This window comes from Tursiops truncatus, chromosome 1 (assembly GCF_011762595.2).
Source record: "Tursiops truncatus isolate mTurTru1 chromosome 1, mTurTru1.mat.Y, whole genome shotgun sequence".
Classification (NCBI taxonomy): domain Eukaryota; kingdom Metazoa; phylum Chordata; class Mammalia; order Artiodactyla; family Delphinidae; genus Tursiops; species Tursiops truncatus.
Window position 1 is genome coordinate 80,479,699 of NC_047034.1, and position 19,092 is coordinate 80,498,790.

The window sequence follows — 19,092 nt, forward strand, 5'->3', positions numbered from 1 at the left end:
GAAGATTAAATGAGGCAGGGTTTTCAAAACACATAGCACAGTTCCTGGCACATGGAAAGCCCCAGATAAATACTAGGGATCAATGTGAAACATTAGCTTCTCACACCTGCCAAGCCTTCAAGATTCTGTGAAGGAAAACAGTCAAAAATGTGAAGCACCTCCCTTCCCAAGGTAATGGAGCTGGTTTTCCTTCCTACCTATTGGCTCCAGCCTGACAAAGGTGTCTACATCAGAGGAAGGTCTTCTAGCAACGGGCTCAGCCCCACCTGGCAGCTCCGGGCTCCCATGTAGCTCTCTGAGCCCCCATGCTGCTGCCCAGAGCAGGCATCCCTAACTGCCTCTGTCCTACCCCATGGGCTTGGCTTCATCTTCTCTGCCCTGGTTCCTATGCCTGGTTCTGAGCAGCCCTCCTACTGGGATCCCAGGTGCCCTCCGAGGTAGAGCCCTGCTGTGAGCCCCACGTGGTGATCAGTGAGCAGGTGGGGAGATTGCCCTTCAAAGCTGGGGTCCTGTCACCCACAGACAGATCCCCACTAGTTTCCTGGGCATCAGCTGCCTGCCCGAGTCCCTGGCCTGCTTCTCGCCTCTCCACGAGCTGCTGGAGCAGCTCTAGACCCTGCTGTGTGGCTGGGAGGGTCCCGCAGTGCCTCACACCCAGTCCCAGACTATCATAGAAGGGGCAAACCCAGAGGGAGACAGAGGAGTTAGTTAGAGGAAAGACAAGAGAAGGCCATGGGGAAAGGATGGCAGGGGCAGAATGCAAGCAAATGCCAATCAGACATAATTTGAGGCTGAAAGCAGTCAGTGAAGGACTGCCCACACTGCTCTCCAAGATGAACGTCTTCCTCCCCGCAGTCACGCTTGGTCACCCCAGCAACCCAGCAAGGACTTTATCAATGATCCTAGCTCTGTACCCATCATGGACCTTCAGTCCTCCAGGCCCTGCAGAAACTTTTCTTTCTGCTGGAATACTTGCCAGCCTTCCCTAGTATGCACCATGAGTGAACTCCTATTTATCCTTCAAAACCCAGCTCAAACGTCACCTCCTCTAGGAGGCTTTCCCTGAACACTCCCTCCCATATTCAACCACAGCCTCTTGAGATGCCCCACAGTGTGCTCTACATCTATGTACCTCTCTTTGTTGTGGTTTATTGGCTCATATGTCATCTTCCCTTGCTGTGCTCGGGGCAATGAGTGTGTCTTATCCATCTCCACATCCCCAGCTCCTATCACAGAGCTAAGCACAGAGTGAAGCCTCAGCTAAAATTTGCTGACATGGAAAGCAACAACAACAAAACAACATCTTTTGACTAATCCTTCACACCTCCCTGGCGAAGCAAATCTAAAGTCCTAACTCAAGCCCTCTGAGGGGCTGAATGTCTAAGATGGACTTCAAGACAAAGTCCCAAACATCACACAGCCTCATGGAAGTATCAGGACATGCCTGGCCTCTGGAAGGGTGAGCCAGAAGGAAGCTTCCAGAGGGCTCAGAAATCACCCACTGGTGTCCTGCAGTGAGAAAGCCACCCTGGCCGGTGGCGATCTGAAGCACCAGCAGCATGAAGAATGAAAAGGCAGAGTGTGGCCAGAGCTGAGAGGTTGGCATTTGCAGGCTAGGAGCCGAGGAGGAGCGGCCCTGGGGGAGAAACTGAGCTAGGCGTGACCCCTAGCCCAGGGGGTTCCAGGCAGAAGAACAGCCCACTGATGTCCCTCTCAAGCTATGGGAATATTGTGGGCACTGAAACCCCATCTCCTAAGAACACTCTGCACTGCTCCAGTCCCAGGCCTGACTCCATCGGGACCGTACTGCCAGGGGCGTCAAGTCCAAGCTCCAAGTCTGCCTCCCGCCCCCCCCCCCCCCCGACACCGCTGCCACCAACTGCTGCCCTCACTGAATTCTCTCCTCTCCCACCCACTGCCCAGGCCCAATCTCAGCCACCATCACCTCCCTCCCAGCTCCTAGGGGCCAGCCTGTGGGGCTGTCGCTCTTCCAGCCTTGCCCTTGAGATGCACCTGGACAGTCCCCATTAACATGTGGATCAGACCCTGTTTAAGAGTCTCCCTTATCGATCCTGCTCTGGAGGAGGCTGCTTTGGGGAATAAGGTAGAGGGTCAAATGCGTGAGAAACTCCCTGTCCAGCAGAACTGATGCCCTCTGCTCACCTCTCCAGCCACTTATCATTCCCACCATACGACCTCTGATGCTCAGATGACAACGTCCTTTCCTCCTTTGTCCACCTGCCGCCCTCTAGGTCTGTCCCCCCAGCTGAGGGAGGCACCCCCACTGTTCCCACAACCCCCCCATCTCTGTTATCTCTCTCTCTCTGGACTGGGGGTTCTGAGCTCTCATTCCTGAGCGCCGGGAATACAACAGCAAACCAAACAGAAAAATCACGTACGGGATGGAGAGTACGTAAGATGCGTACGTAAGTATATACGTACACGAGATGTCTGGTGCTGGGGAGAAGTTTTAAGCAGGACAGAGGGAATGAATGCTGGTGGCGATTTAAACAGGATCCGAGGAGGCAGGGAGCCAGCCGTTGGATCACTGAGGGAACTTCGTGCGGTGGGGAAATGTTCTATGTCTTGCCTGTGGCAGGAGGCTATGCAGTTGTATACGTTTGTCCAAACTCCGAACTGTACGCTTAAAACCTGTGGATTCTACTTGTATAAATTATATACCTCAGTAAATCTGACATCATAAAAGGGTGTCCCAGACAACAGAAACCTAGAGGCAGGAGCATGCCCAGAAGGACTGGTACAGGGGTGGAGGAGCCACAGGCCAGGCACTGTGGACAGGGCAGAGGTGATGTCCAGCGCGTGCGTGCGTGTGCCTGCGTTCCGTGTTCTGGGTGGGCCCAGGCGTCAGTCTCCTTCTAGATGTCTGCAGGTGGCGCACCGCTGGTGTAGGTGCCGCTTCTCAGCATCTTCCTCATCACCTGGGCTGGCAGCCCCCGGAGGGCAGGAATTGTGCTCTACTCATCCCTGCATCCCTGGGAGGTACTGAGGAGGGGCTCGGTGCACGGTGCATGGAGGTTAAATGGAGCTGATTCCCACGGAACCACGTCCAAGGAATCTGAAGCTGTCTGCAGCAGTGGACATCCCCCGTGCTGGAGGGGCAGGGCCCAGTCAATTTCACTGTGGATTTGGGCTGGGACAACTCTGTCTCTGGGGTTCACCTGTCCCAAGATGATGTGTAAGGAGGGGCCGGTCAAGGCCCGCTGTTCGTCGTGTGGATTCCAGACTCTCTCCCCCTCTACCTGACTCCGAGGGCTCCGGGTGGGGTGTGGGCCAGCAGCCCTAAGCCTGGACACTGTCAGCCGCCTCTGTCTTCAGGGGCAAGAAAAGATGGCAGAAAAAGGCTGATGAGCAGCTCAGACTCCTCTCCTCCTCAGCTCAGACTCAGCTTCCTTGAATGAGCTTGAGTGGCAGAGGCCCTGCAGGCTTTATCTGTGTGCGCCTCTGGTGGGGGCTCCCGGAGCCTCACTTCAGAGACTCTGAGAGCAGAGCCTGCGGTGCACTTGGAGAGGAGAGGAAACCTCACATTTCTTGAGCAAATGCCATGTTTTGGGCACTAAGCCAGCACATCACACATGTCATTGCTTTATCTTCACTGCAACCTGCAGGGCGCCAGGGTCCTTGTTTACAGGCAGGGAAAATGGGTCACAGAGCGGTTGAGTCATTGTCCAATGCAAGCGTGGCAGAACTGAGGTCTTTCTGTTCCCAGGGTCAGTGCCACCTCAGAGGCGAAGGAAGGAGGGGGCTGCTGTGAGGAAGGTCACTGGTTGAGAGGAGCTGGGAAGGGGATGGGGTGAGTGGAGTGGCAGCGGCTGAAAATGGGCTGCTTTGTCCAGAAGCCAAGGGATGGCCCGGGATTCCAGGCAGAAAAGGTGCTGTTTCCCCCAGGCCAAGGTGAGTAAGTCTGGTAGGGGCCTGGGGTGAAAGTAGGGTCAGCCCAAGGAAAGGACAGTGGCCGCAGCAGGGCTCTGAGCCAAGGGCGACCGGAGCACAAGGGAGTCCAGGAGGCCTCACTTCCAGCCTGAAGATGACAGATCCCTGTGGCTGTGATTCACCAGCTGCCATGACCACAGTCACAGCCCCTGACATCTGCACAGCGTGTGGCACTCTCCACGGACCTTGCAAGTGTCCACACATGACCACGTTCCATCTCACTAGCAGCCCCCTGAGGGTGGCAGGGAGGTGAGGCAACGAGGGCTGGAGGGCTTAAGTGGCCGCCGAGGTCACACAGGGGTAAATGGCAAATCAAGGCTTGAGCGATCCCCATAACTGGCAATGCTGATCCCCTGTCTGTCCATCTTTATAATCATCTGTGTGCTTCTGGAAGGCCTGTATGACCAGACTGAACGGTGGCCCTGGATGGAGCTGGTAGAGTGCTAGAGACTAAATGTTTGTGTGCCCCCAAATTCATATGTTAAAACCTAACCCCCAAGGAGATGGTGTTGGGAGGTGATTGGGTCCTGAGGGTATAGCGCTCAGGAACGGAATTAGGGCTCCTGTGAAAGAAACTCTGGAGAGCTCCCTCACCGCTTGCACCACGTGAGGCCACAGCGAGAAGAGAGCTGACTAGGAACCAGGAAGTGGGCTCCACCAGGCAGAGTCAGCCAGCACCTTCCTCTTGGACTTCCCTGCCTCCAGAACCGTGAGAAATAAATGTTTGCTGTTTAAGCCACACAGTCTGTGATATTCTTGTTATAGCAGCCTGAACAGAGTTAAACCAGGCCAAGGATACCAAGATCTCAGCCTCTGGAGGAACAGTATCACCCTCCCTGTCCATGCTCCCCGTGGGGCTCAGGGCTGAGCTGGCCAAAGCAAGTTGAGTCAATGGGCTTTTGGTGTGGGGACTGCCAAGGAAATATCTGTTTCAGCACTGGGGCTGTCAAACATGCAGAGACTGAAAACCATCCATCCATTCATTTTGCCAGCCAGCCAGCCAACAACCAGAGCTCAGGTGTGTGCACGTGTATATGAGGAGACCTCTGACCCCAGGTCATCAGGTTATTCATGGTCCTCAGCACTTACCTCTTTGGGAGTCAGGCGTGAGGGTCGTGCCTCCCTCTGGCCTTGCTGGTGGGAGCCTGGAAGGAAAGGAAACCCCGTCCTTCATTGGGCACAAATGCTGGCGCCTATGGAGCTCTGTTGGGAAATAAAAGCTGCCTTCATGCCGGTCCTCATATTTATGTTCCCCCAGGTTCCCAGACAGGTATCCAGCAGATGGACCTCGGAGCCAATACGCTTGGGATATTGTCCTCAAGGCCTGAGCAAGCCCCTCCCTGATCCAGGCTCGGAGAAGTCTCCCTAATACAGGGACCAGCTGACACTGTCGCTCAGTGCTTCCCAAGCGTATCATCCCCAGGTCCCTTTTTGGGGTGTGTAGAAGTTTTTAGCCTGGCACACCCGTCGCCACGGGACGCACTGGAAATCACGGTGCCAGAGAAACTTCCTGCCTCGGGGCTCCCGTTTCCCGTTCTGGGTCGGCACTCAAGGGCTTCGCACGCACACCTGCGGGGCTCCCAGAATCAAAGTGCTTTCTCATCAGAGGCGTTTTTGAGTGTGCAGCATGGAGAGGAGATTTGTGTTCCCTTATTCAAAAAATATTTATTGAGCTCCTTAACTGCCTTTCCCTTTGTTAAGTAATGGCTTCATACGTACTTTGCAGGTGGATCCGCAGGGGGCAAGCATTTCCCAACACAATCCTGAGCCTTCGGCCCTTCCCTTACTGCCCCCTTCGTGGGGCCGAAGGAGAGCTCCGGACCGGGGGCCCTGGCCAACCACAGAGCCAAGCGAGATCAAGCCTACGGCCAGTGAGGTACGTGCATGGTGAAGGGGATGTGGGGGAAGGGCTGGGGCTTCAGAGACGCGAGAGGGTGGCCCTGAGAGGACCGAGGCCATCCTGGGGTGAACGTGGGGAGGGGCCCAGGGAGAGGCCTGAAAGGCTGACGGAGCTGTGTCCTAGGGAAAAGGCAAAGGGAAGAGGAACGAAAGAGTTCCTTCTCTCCAAGGGGCAAGGAGCCCCCGAACTCAGTCCAGGTTTGGGTACCCTTCTGGAGCCAAGGGCTAAGGACGCAGAGCTGGTTTGGGGAGGAATGGCAGAAGGGCAGAGGCCTGTGGGCCAGACCAGGGACAGAAATAAGCCTCTGCCGTGACAGTAGGTATTGGGGGCCTGCCCACCAAGCCACACAGCAGTCACCAGCCAGCACAGGTTCCTGTGAGCCCCTCGCCGGTGACATCGGGTGCGAACGGTGCCAGGCCCCAGCACCGTGTTGGGTGGAATCGGGAGAAGGCCTGGAAGAGATAAGCCTAACACAGTGGTCCTCAAGGTGTGAATCACCCCGGAACTGGTTAGAAATGCAGACTCTCACGCCCCACTCCAGACCCACTGAGTCAGAACCTCTGGGAGGGGGCCCCATAGTCCACTAACAAGCCCCCAGGTGATTCAGAGGCGCACTCAAGTTTGAGAAACTCCGGCCTAAAGGAATCCCTGACTCTCCTTCCCCCCAGCATCCCAGGCCGCGGCTGGATCAGGGCAGGCGGGGCCTGTAGGGTTGGGCTCACGAGAAACCCACGCAGGAGCACCGGAAGCCTGAGTGGTTAGAGTCTGTGAGCCGTGCCCTCTCCTGAAGGGAAGCCTGACAGATGAAAGGCAGCAGCTGCCGCCCTGCTGCTCTGCTGCCGGGTTTGCAGCCTGGCTTCCCCGGGCCTCGGGCCCTCCCGAGACCTGCCGCCCAGGAGGAGGCCTGGGCCAGGCACAGCCTCCCATGCGGGGACTCGGCTGGCCCCGAACGAGACCCATCAGGGCACCAGGAGTTCGCCACATACATTTCATCCCCTGTTATCTCCACCCCAGCCTACTGAATTGAATGCTTTCGGTACGCTGGCTGTACAGATGCGGGTTTCAGAGTTTCAGAGTTCAGTAACTTGGTGATGCCACTCCCTCCTAAGCCGCGGAGGTGGGTCTTGAACCCGTTCTACACGTGCACTGCCTCTTCTAGCCTCACCTCTGATTCCCTAAGCCTTCACTCTGAGGACCTGCTCCCCGTCCCCTCAGCTCGGGGGGTGCAGACTGGCATCTCAGGGGCCAGTGGGTTCCCTTTCAGGAACAGGCATTTGACTTGGTTTTCTCATCCCGGAGCATGTGAATGTGTACGCTTTGTCCAGCATCTCTCAGGAGTCTCCTTCCGGAAGGAGTCTCTAGTTCTGAAGCCTCCCCTCCTGGCCTTCCTCCCACCCCAGCCCGCCACGGGCATCCGCAGCCGTCTGCAGGCGACGTGGAGACAGGCCAGAAAAGCCCACCTTGTTTCGGGTGAGGCAGCGTGGTGGGACGACGGCTCGCTGGGGCCCTACTTCGTGCTGCTCTTGACGTCTCGTTTCCACCGTGTGCTCACGCAAGGACCTCGCTTCTGGAGGAAAACAGATGTGACTGCGTGTGGGCAGGAAACCACAGGGCGGCCTCCTGCCTCATCCGTCCCCATCACTCGAGGCAGCCTCATGTGCTGACGGGGGAAGCTCCCTGGTGGTGATGCTCCAGGCTCAGCCTGCGATGCAGGGCCAGGGTGACCCCAGGCAGCAGGAAGGTGGGGCTCAGCGCTGTGCAGCTGTCAGTAGGAACGGCTAGACATGCAGACTGTCGGCCCAAACCCAGATCTACTGAATCAGAGACCCTGGGGGTGCAGCCAGGCAGCCTGTGTTTTAACAAGCCCTCCCGGCAATTGAGATGCACCCCGCAACGGGCGATTCCCAGACAGCCCCCATCCCTGTTTCCAGCCTCTTCTCTCACCACAGCCCACACCCTCGCACAGCCCTCCTGCGGCGCTCACACCCCTCCTTCAGCCGGCACGTCCGCTTACCTCTTCCTGGCAAGCAGGCTCCAGGTTACACTTCGTCATCCCAGGTCCGACACACAGCATCTCACGTCATTTCCCTTCACGGCTCTTTTCTTCCACGTCCGACTTTCCCTTCCTGGGCTTTATGTCTATTTTCCTAACACCAAAAAATTGAAGCCTCTGTTCATAGCGCACCTGCCTCCACCCAACATTTGTCAACTATTTACCAGGGGGGACGTGGCAGCCGACAAGCAGCAGGGCCCCAGCTCTCACAGAGCTGACAGTGCAGTGGGAACTCATGGAAGAGGTGGGCTGAGGCCTTTGCTGAGCCATCTCTTCACTCTCCAGGCACCCATCAGGCCCCTCCCGGCTTTGTCACCTCTCTGAGCACATGCCATGCCCAGTGCCACGCCAGGCCAGCACAGCGCTTCCTCCCCAGGCCAGGCCCAGGGCTCAACGCTGCTTCAGCAAACCGGAGGTGAGCACGAGTGACACACACTGGCACACACGTGACCACACACACCGCACTCCTCAGCCCTGCTGGGACGGGGGCAGAATGCAGTGGGCACGGCTAGGCAGGACCCTAGAGAATCTTGGTGGCTACATCGATCCTTAGTACTGGTCACTCTTGGTAGCCAAGGAAGAGGTACAAGGAAACATCCCCTTCCACTGAACGCAAAGGAAAATGGATAAAAACCATTTTCCATCTGTTTTCTGTACCTTGCCTCCTCTGATGGACACCAACACCTCACTAGGTCGTCTCAGGTGTTGCTGAATCTCCCTGTCAGTGCTGTTCTCACAGGGGCTGACCAGAAGCTGGCCCCAGCCATGGGGTCTCAGGTCTCTGTACCCTCCTGCCAATTCAAGACTGGTTGACCAAGAGTACCTGTTGCCCATCACCAGACAGTACAGCAGCGGTACACGGTGCTGGGTGAGGCTACGGTCTGTAGAGTCAGACTGTCTGGAATCAAATCCCTAATCTACCACCTACTCACTCACTGTGTGACCTCAGACACGTTACTCGACCTTTCTGAGCCTTCATTTCCTCATCCCCCTGTTAACACGGGCATAATAATAAGGTCTATCTCATAGGATTGCTATCAGGATTAATTACTTAATACACACAGCTTACTGAGTAAATACTCAGTGCACGTTAGGAATTGTTATGATTGACTGGATGGAAGACGACAGACTCAAAGGCCCGTACTTCTCACAAGGACTGGCAATTTCAAGCAGCAGATGGCACCTGAGATCTCAGCACAAAGTTTCTGATAGGAGGCTGTCAGCAGGAGGGGGAGATAATAAATCAACTCCCTCTTGATGTATTATCTACTTTACCAATTAGGCTTCCGTGGGAAGGTGCCCTGGGGATTTCCATAAACCCATAGAATAGATGCATGGAATTGAGTATTTCCAGTTACTAGTTAAGATAAGTTTTAACAAGTGTGAGATCAGGTCAGTTTTCAGGGGATCATCCCAATGGACGAGTGAGAACAGACGCCCAAGCTGGTTACTAATCTACCCCCACTGGCGTGGCCAATGCTGCTCGTGGGAATGTGGATGTCTCAGCCTTTCTTTTCTGGAAAGCCGCCTGGCAACACACGAAGAACAGTAAATGAGTTCATACCCTTTCACCTGGTAATTCCTCTTCCAGGCATCGACCTCAAGGAAATAAGCAGAGAGGTGCACAAAAATGTATATGTAAGTTTGTCCATCACAGCGTTGTTTGCATTTTAAAATAAAATAGGAACAAATGTCAAATACTAGAGAAACAGTGAAAGGAGGTACATGCCTAAGACAGAATACTATATGGCCTTTAATCATCTCTTCAAGGAATATGTAACAGTGGCACGATGGCTGGTTTGCTCCTCTGTGAAAGAGGGTGACCACACCGAACTCACAGGCTCTCCCGAGCCTTAGCCCAGCGAGGCCCTGAGTCCAGCAGAGCGCAGGCCACCTGGTAAACACTCAAAGCGGGGGCTGCCATTACTAGGAGCTCCCACCAGCTGCCATGAGGTAAGGCCTAGCCTCCCATTTCAACAAGAAGAAACACAAAGCTCAGGGCCTGCAGGTTGGGACAAGGCTGTCCCAGCCTCAGAGGAAGTGGGTACAGGTGTGGCTCTCCCCGACACACCTCTCCCATCCTCACTGGCTAGCACGCACCCCATCTGTAGAGCCCCTTTCAGCTCTCAGAGCACACTCTGCATTATTGCTGCAGATCTCTCTGCAACCCATGAGCCCAGCTGGGCCAGCGTCATTCCAAGTGACCGGCCTGAGAGAAACAAATTCAAATTCCGACACCACACCACTTAGCGGCTATGTGAACCTAGGCAAGCCAGCCTCGCGGGGCCTCCGATTTCGTTTCTCTGGCTTCCGCCTCTTCCTGGAGACGCTGCAAGGAGCAGATGTGGAAGTGTCTTTTTCATCTGCACAACGCAGAGTCGTGCTCTGAGCTGTGCTCTTCAGAGGAGGAAACCAAGGGTTGAAAAGGCTTAAAAAAAATCTTGCTCCAGGTCCTGGGAATAGGTGGGCACAAAGTTGGGAAGCACCCAGCTCTTCCAAAGTCCTAACCTTTCTTTTCTTTTCTCTTCCCTTCCTTTCTTTTTCTTTCCTTTCTTTTCTTTTCTTTTTTAACAGCTTTATGCAACATAATCCCCATGCCATAAAACTTATTCCTTTAAACTGTACAGTCCACTGGCTTTTAGTGTATTCACAGAGTTGTACCCCATCAATACAATCTAACTTTAGAACATTCTTCTCACCCGCCAGAAAAACCCTGTGCCCATCAGCAGTCATTCCCCATTTCCCCCCAAGTCCCTCTGCCCAGGGCAGCCACTAACCTACTTTCTGTCTCTATAGATCTGCCTAACCTGGGCATTTTGTATAGCTGGAATTATACTGCATGGTCTTTCAGGACTGGCTTCTTTCATTTGGCATAATGTTTGCAAGGTTTGTTTATGCTGAGCATGAATCAGCACTTCATTCCTTTTTATGACTGAATAATATTCCATTGTGTGGGTAGTTTGGTTATTCATTCATCAGTTCCTGGACATCGGATTGTATTCACTGCTTAACTATTATGAACAATGCCACTACGAACATTTGTGTACAAGTTCTGTGTGGACATGTTTTCAATTTTCTTGGGCATATACCCAGGAGAGAAACTGCTGGGTCACCCTGCTTTTCTGTGCTGTTTCTCAGAACTTTTGACATAATGTGCATTTTCCAAACTTACTTGGCCAGGAAACCTTTTTTCCACAAAGCATCTCGGATGCCTTTGGCAAAGTCTGATTTAGCCCAACCCCCCTCATTTTGGGGAAACAGAAGCCCAGGAGGGTCCAGCACACTGCCAAGATCACACAGGAAGTGAGACGCGCAGCCACCGCAGAAACAGAAGAAACACGTGACCATCTGAATGGGAAAGGCAAACCAGGAGAAACAGGAGGAACCCCTTAAACACGAAAGATACTGAAGAAATCATAAAGGAAAAGAAAGATGAACGTGGCTGTACACATAACATTTAAACTTCTGAACCTCAAGCTGCTTATAAAACTAAATTAGCAAGCAGATGATGATACAAAACTAGACCACCATATCCCAGCCCTGGCTACCTAGGAGAATGGCCTCGGGAATGCTAACAACCTGGCCTCACCCACAGAGATGGATTTAAGTTTTAAAAGCTTGTAGGTGATGGGCATCTGGAATTAAAATTTAGAGGACCTAGTGTTCATGTAATTAACAGATAAAGACTTATTAAAAGATCAGTAAGAAAAAGCCCTGTACTGCCATAGAAGAGTGAACAAACAACAAACACATTATCTGTCAGAGAAGCAAGATAAGAAATATGAAAGTTCAACTTTACTGCTAGCCAAAGAAGTAGAGATGATACATTTATTAAGCACCTACCGTGCTTCACACAGCTTACATTAAGGTAGTTAATTCTCACAACAATTCCACAATGTAACCCCATCCTACAGATGAAGAAACCGAGGCCAAGGAGTGTGGCCTAGTGTGAACAGGGCCATATGGCCCTAGGGGCAGGGCCGGGACTCCACCCATCAGTCTGCCCCTAGAACCTGAACTTAAACCAGCACACAGCATGCTTAATCACAGGGTGGATGCCCTTGTTACCCATCAAACTGGAAACACTCTGGAGAAGCTAACTCTCCGTGTTGAAGAGGATGCAGGGAAAGAAGTGCTTTCACCTACTGCTGGCAGAATTCTCAACTGACACAATCGCTCTGGATAACCATTTGGCAATATGTAGCACCAGCCTTAAAGGTGCTGATGCCCTTTGATCCAGGACTCCCGCTTCCAGCCATCTGTTTTGAGGAATAAGTATAGGTGAGGACACAGGACGTTCCAGGCAAAGTGGAATCCTGACCCCGTTTCACAAAATGAGAAAATAGGGGCTCAGGAAGATGAGTAATTTGCCGAGGTATCTTGGGTCATTGAAGTTGAGGGGTTGCCATGCAGGGTCAGAAGCCCTGAGCCAAGCCTAGGGGTATGGCTGGTACCTCTCTTCCAGGGGCCGTGTACGGTTCCTGTTGGAACAATCCTAACCCTCCCAGAAGCAATGGACGGCACTGGCTGAGCCCTGAGAGGGCTGGTGGCAGGCATGGCAGGGGTGGGGGTGAAGGGAGAGCCCACACATGGGGTTTAACACGTTTCTTCCCGTATACCAGGCATATGTATGTATGTATGATTATTCTTATTTGCCCAAGGCTGCCAGTGGAGAAGCCACCAGCTCATCACTGAACACTCCACAGGCACCACTACACGGCAGTCCTGAGTCCACCGCCTGCTCCAGAGTCCTGGAGGTCAGGGTCCGTGGTTTGCTCCTATCTTGATCCCCAGCCCCTGGCCCACGTGCTGTTTGGATCACCTGACATCAAGGAAAGAAAATGTTAACTATTTAATAATTGTTAGTTATCCTTTGGTGACTCTTGCCCATCAGATCTGTTCTGCTGCAGGACAATGGCATCAACGACTGCCTGAGGAACGGGTCCTCACTGCAGAGGCCTGCGGACGGAGAGACAAGCCCTATGCCCGGAGGTATGTGACCTTGTTTCCAAATTATGTGACCTCTGGAAGTCAGCCTTCCCAAGCCTCAGGTTTCTTATCTATAAAATGGCTGCAATGATAGATTGGGTGGCCAAGAGGTATTCTTCGTAAGGCGCCCTGGCTTCCTCCTGATTCTTGCATTTCAGGGCCTGTCACAGGCCAGAGGGTAGATACGTGGTTACACACAGGCCTTCCCAGTCCCTCAGATCACATACTGTTTCCCCTGGGACCCATGTCCTGAAGTCAGATGGTGCCGCGTGGTTCTGTGCCAGGACTGGGAACCGGTGGAGGTTGAGCCACCATACCTCTGCCTGTCTATGAGCTCTCCATGCAGCAAGGCGGGCTCCCCCCAGCACAGCTGTGGCTGCTGTCCCATCCCGGCCTGCCTGAGCCCTGCAGTCAGCACCCTTCCGGGCTAACCAGGCAGATGGCTGGCCCTCTCCCTGGCCCTCTCCTGCCCCCGACCTCCCCCGCCCATTCTCCGTTCTGTCACCAAGGTGATGCTGGGCAGTGGTCTGTGAAAGCAGAAAGCAGGTGTCCGAGCTCCCGCAGGTCCATTAGTCGTTAAGTTGGAAGCGCCCTGGAGCCTGGAGCCTGAGGTGCAAGCAGACACCTGTGCACCCTGGGGAGGGCAGCTTCCCCGGAGCGGTCTTGGAGGCCCGCCTGTTTGTTGGCCTCCTCCCAGCCCCATGTGTGCTGGCTAGCCCAGCTCACTCAGAAGTGTCCGGCCAGCCCTGCAGGGGAGATCTGGCTGGGGAGACATGACCCACAGCTCCTGCAGGGGCTTCCAGAGGCAGGGAATACGGTCGTCAGTGAGGCAGCCCTACAGCCCACTGCCCGTCCCCCAAACTTCTCTCCGACTCGCCAGCCACAGGATCGAGGATTCATTTTTTAACATATACAATGTTCCAGGCATCAGGCTAGACCTTTGAGAGACCAAATGCAGTCCCTGCCTCATGGAACTCACAGTCTAGTCGGGGCACCGACAAGCAGAAGGAAAAATCACAACTCAGCCTAAAAAAAGCCACGACAGGGTATGTGTAGGCTGCTTTGGGAACACGCGTGGGGTGGAAGCAGGAAGGCTTCCCAAAGGAGGGGACGGAGGCTTGGATCGAATGGGGGCTGTGCGAGGGCGGCGCTGTGGACTGTGAGGCTGCACCCTGGCTCATCCAGAGACTATCTTGGTTGATTGGTGATGTCTGTTACAGAGAGAGAATAATGGCACCACTTGTGCCAAACACTCACTGACCCTGTATTAGGCCTCAGCACGAGCAAGTTCATCAGATTCTTTCTAAGGAGCTGACAAGCGGAACTCAGATTATTTTGATTATAGCAGACGCTTATGGATTATTTCTTATATGTCAGGCATAACCCTAGATGATTTCGCGGCAACCCTCTGAGGTAAGGTCTATTTTTATCTCTATTTTCTAGATGAGGAAATGGAAATCTGGAGAGGTTAAACAACTTGCCCAAAACCACAAGTCATCAAATGTCAGTGCTGGGAGGAACCTCAGTGATCACTGGTTGAAAGCCCTTCTTTTACAAATGAGGAAAAGGAAGGCCTGGAAGAGACACGTTTTGTGCCAGGTCATTCAGAGCTGGAAGGATGAGGAAGGTCCCCATGTCCAGCCAGCTCGGGGGTGGGCTGTGGGCAGCCAGGGCCTGTGGAGGAGAGCCAGGAGCTATTTAGGGTGGGACAGTGAGTCAAAGACCACTAACTGCCCCAAGCATCCTTGCCTCCTTTTCCATTTGAATAATAAACCTCGCTGCATTTCAGCAGGGCACGAGGCTGCTGCACTAGAAACTACATTTCCCAGGAGCCACTGTGGGATGCGTGACCACGTGACAGTTTAGGCTGCGAGATGTCAACAAAAACAACTCTAAGTCACTTCCCTAAAGACCAGCTGCACGCCCTCTGTCCCCTTCCTGCTGTCTGGAGAAATGGTGACACATGGGGCAGTTGCCTTGGACACATCAGGTGTGGAGCGTAGCAGGGCTGCCCCACTACTGGTCCCTGGATGGCCTCTGGGCCTACTCAGGAGAAAAGAGAGTCCTTGAGGGTCTCATGCAGGTGATGAGATATGCATCTCGGAAGGGGTCTGTGCCACTTCTGCCCTGAACTAGCTCCCTGCCTCAACCCAACCACAGGAGACCTGGAAATCTAATCCTACCACGTGCCTAGAAGGTGGAGAGCCTCTGGAGAGTAGCAGTAGTGAGGACCACGGCCTACTCTACAGTTCTGCCTGGCCTGGTTCTGCGAAGGGCTGCCCTTGACTCCATGAAGTCCAAAAGCCACAGTGTCTAGAGCCACGGCTCACAGACTGGCCCACAGACCAGCGTGGGAGAGGAAAGGCCTCCTGTGTTCCCTGGGCCATGTACCCTGGCGTGCCCAGAAGCTCCAGATGAGCGCAGAGCTGTGTACCATCACCCCTCCTCCCCACGCCTTCCCAGCACCCAACCAGGGCCTGACCCAGAGCAGACGCTCAACCCAGGGGATGGATGGATGGATGAAAGGAGGCTGAGCGGCAAGGTGACAAGTAAAGGAACAAAGGGCTTAAGCCTCCCTCCTACGATGGGCCTACCGGGGGCTTGTCTGCTTCCTTCCTGAGTCCAGATGCAGCTAAATTTGCTCCCAGGGTTTCTTAGTGGTGCCTGAGTATTAGCTTGATATGATTCAATTCCACAGGCACTGAAGGAGCATCTTTCAAATGCCCGACCCTTTTCTGGGCTCTTCTGGGGCAACGGGAATGGATCAAGCACAGTCCCTGCTCCTCTTGGCCTGGAAGGACTAAGAGAGGGTTCCGAGGGAGGAACCGCCCAGGGTGAAACAGCCTAAGCGGGATAAGACAGGAAGCAAGCCTGTGCTTCAGGAGCACTGAGGAAAGAGCAGTGACTTCTGCCGCCTGGAGGTGGGGGGAGGGGGGAGGGAGCTGAGAGGACGTCCTGAAGCGGTGACAGGTGAGCAAGGCCCTGAATGATGGGTGGTCCATAAGGGTTCGGGAAGGGAGGGATGCAGGTAGAGGGACCTTCCTGAGCGAAGCAGGCGGGCAGGCGCGTGAATGCCAGGCTCTGGGTCCCATAGGCAGAGCAAAGAGGGCTGATCACCTCTCATTTCCAGCCTGGTGAGAGCTGACCCTCCCTGCTGCCTTGAAGCGGAAGACCTGGGCAGACCTCGCTGTTTACCTTGGAGACCCAGTTATCTCTCTGGGCCTCAGGTCCTTCCTTGTGAATGAGGGCCCCGAGCCGCCACAGGAGGAAGCTGCGCGTGGGAGGCGTGTCTTTCGTCTCTGGTGCCAGGCTCTAGTGCCAGGTTCTCTCTACCCAGAGGGACTCTGGCACCTGTGGGGCCAGCTGGCTGGCTGAGGTCTCAGCCCTGGGGCCTGGGGCTCCCCGTTCTCTCTAAAGGTGAAGCGGTGACATCAGCCGGGGCCCTGTGAACGTCTCCCACTGGTTCTTCCTCCTCTTCCCAGGCGCTGATGACAGAAACGTGCCCTGACAGCTGTGGGGAGCAAGGGCCTTTGACGAAGTGGGGCTGGGAGAGGCTCGGCTTTATTTGTTGACTATAAAAATGTCAGCTCCTTTGGGCAGCTTCTTGAATCAATATTTGCTGTTCTGAGGCTGAGTTCAAATGCTCAGTAATCCACTCGGCTTGCCTTCTTCCTCCCTCACCTGGGTGAGGACTCAGCCACAGATATTTAGCAGGGCCCCTTACTGCCCAGGATGGGGAGCCTGTTCCCTGCCTTCCCACCCCATCCCTCAGAGGGGCTGCCCTGAGAGCTCTGTGGCCCAAAGGGAGCTCCCTAGAAAGGAGGGTTCCAGGAGAAAGGATTTCTGAGTTTCATTTTGTTCATCTGAAAAATGGGCAGAATAATGACTCCTCCCGCCCAGGGTGCCGTAAGTTCGAATCAAAGAAGGGATGTGCAAGGGTTTCATCAGTTATCAAGCTGGGCAGCACAACAACCGTAATGATAACGACGATGATGATGATGATGATGATGATGGAGAAAGCCACCTGCTGAAGCTTTCCAGGTGTTACTGTGGGGCAAGTTATCCTGTAGCCCAGTCTTGTGGCAGTGATCTGAGAGCAAACAGATTCTGGGACACTTTTCCTTGGGAACCTCCACAGCAACCGGTAGTTCTCAACCTCCCGCAGCTGCCCACTTGAGGTCTCTTTCTGGTAAGGGGCCAGAGGAATGTTGGTGGAGAAACATGGGACTCTGAAGGTAGATGGATCCTGATTCCCCACTTAGTGCTGTGTGCCTTTTGGTCAGTTACTTAACCTCTCTGAATCTCAGGTCCTCATCTGCAAGGTGGAACAAAGCTTACCCAGCAGAGTTAAGTGGGGCTCAGAGACAGTGCACATTAAAATACCCAGCAGGGCACCTGGCACCCAGTGGGTGCATCATAAGCGCCCATTCTCCTGTTCCACAGTTGGTGTCTCCCAGTCTAACACAATTCTCCCCCTTGCACATGGAATTTGTACTGGAAAACACTGTCCTGGACATCAGCCTGAACACCACCATCCTGAGAAACTGTGAGGCTTCTTAGCTGGCACATAGGCTCTCATACAGACTGCTTCCAAGTTCCTCTGTCCCCTGCCTTTGTTTAGCTTCTGAATTCGCTTGGCTGCCAGAGTTGGCAAGCAGCTTGACACCCGCAAGACACAAGGGCAGGTGGAAGCCTGGTGTTTGATGCCAAGGGTGGCCTTGGGGTGAGGGCCACACAGCACCAGTCTGGGGCTCATAAGCATCACTGCAAATGGACGCAGGGCCACCCAGACTCTCCGTACCTACCGCCGTTTGCCATGAAGTTCTGACGAGATGGCCATACCTTTGAGGAGGCATCATGGGGAAAAGTCTCATGTGCTAGAGGGAATAAAAAATTGTACCATTACTCCAGAAAACTGGAAGTTTCTTTAAAAGTTAAACACATATTTACCCTAATTTGATTTTATAGGGAACAACAACAAAACCACACTCCTGCATTTGGGATGTATTTTTAAATGTATCTTTTAAAATTGAAGTTATAAAGGTAAATGGTTGAAGAGTCAAGTAATTCAGTATGATAAAAACGAATTGTCTTCAATTCCCCATTTCCCTTTACCAAGAGGGTTATCATTTTTCAATACTATTAGTTGTTTCTTTTAGTTTTTTTTTTCTTCAGGTTTTCAGATTTTTCAGTCTAACTGTTTCTCATCAGAAGATGAGAATTTAGGTCTCTTTAACCACCACTACTACACATATTGGTATCTCTTCCCCCACCATCCTTCCAGTGCAGCTATATCTCAAATTTTGTTGGATATTTAGTATTCATAATGTTATGACTGAGCCATGTGCTATACTAGTATTATTTTTCCTTCCTTGTACTACTTTTAGTTTTTGTTGAAGTTTCTTGTTGAGTCATTGGTTCAGTTTTAATCTTAGGCTAGGTCCTCCAAAAAGCAGAGTCTGCACTAGGGATTAAAGTGCATAAACCTCCTTTGGGAGATGCAAATCCAGGTGGGTGAGGATAGGGAGGAAGGGAGGCAAGGAAAGATGGGAAGCAATGCAAAGTGGTATGCTGTCATGCTTGGCAACAAAAGAGCCACTAAGAGACAGAGCAGGTTGCTCAGCAGGTATGTTCACTTGCACCTGCCATTTCTCCAGATGAGCCATGCCCAGTGACTCTATGGAAAAGAAGAAGAGAGAATTTATCTGTCTGGCTCCTTCTTCTCTCTGGTTTCTCATTTGGTAAAATTCACCCCCTGTGAATTTATTCCCTTGTACTTCCAGATTGCATTATGCAGTTCCTTAGTGGGCTGCCCACTTGGGATACCAGATCCCACATCCTGTGGTGTAGTGTTTCATCCCTGGAAGTGATGGAAGGAGACGAACTCTGGGAACTGGCTAGTTGGCCCAGCGGCGGTAATAGCCAGAAGAGGCTCACAGAGTTTGTGTCTGATACAGTTTTCCATATACTTATTACTAAATGCAAGCCCAGCTCTCATCTGTCCATCTAAAAGTCCCTTGAACAGCCAAACCCATCAGGGTTTCTGTCAATTTCCACTTCCTGGAGCTCTGCCTCTGGATCCTCCTGACCTGTCTGGGACTGGCTGCTAGCTACACCTGTTGCACAACTTTTGTCCTAAAATCTCCTTTCACCATAATTTGGAGACTTTCTTCCTCCCTTTCTCAAGTTGGAACTCCTG

General features: G+C 53.2%; 1 long non-coding RNA gene across 1 annotated transcript in view; it reads right to left on the reverse strand.

Annotated features, from left to right (window-relative positions):
• Positions 1-1,873: 1,873 nt before the first annotated feature.
• The window catches only part of LOC109547365 (uncharacterized), a 32,102-nt gene continuing 14,883 nt past the window's right edge, over positions 1,874-19,092 (reverse strand). Inside the window, exons 3-4 of the long non-coding RNA XR_004527656.2 lie at positions 7,866-17,770; positions 1,874-7,418 (exon numbers count right to left, since the gene is read on the reverse strand). This is a non-coding gene — a long non-coding RNA (uncharacterized lncRNA). The remainder of the gene's footprint in view (positions 7,419-7,865; positions 17,771-19,092) is intronic.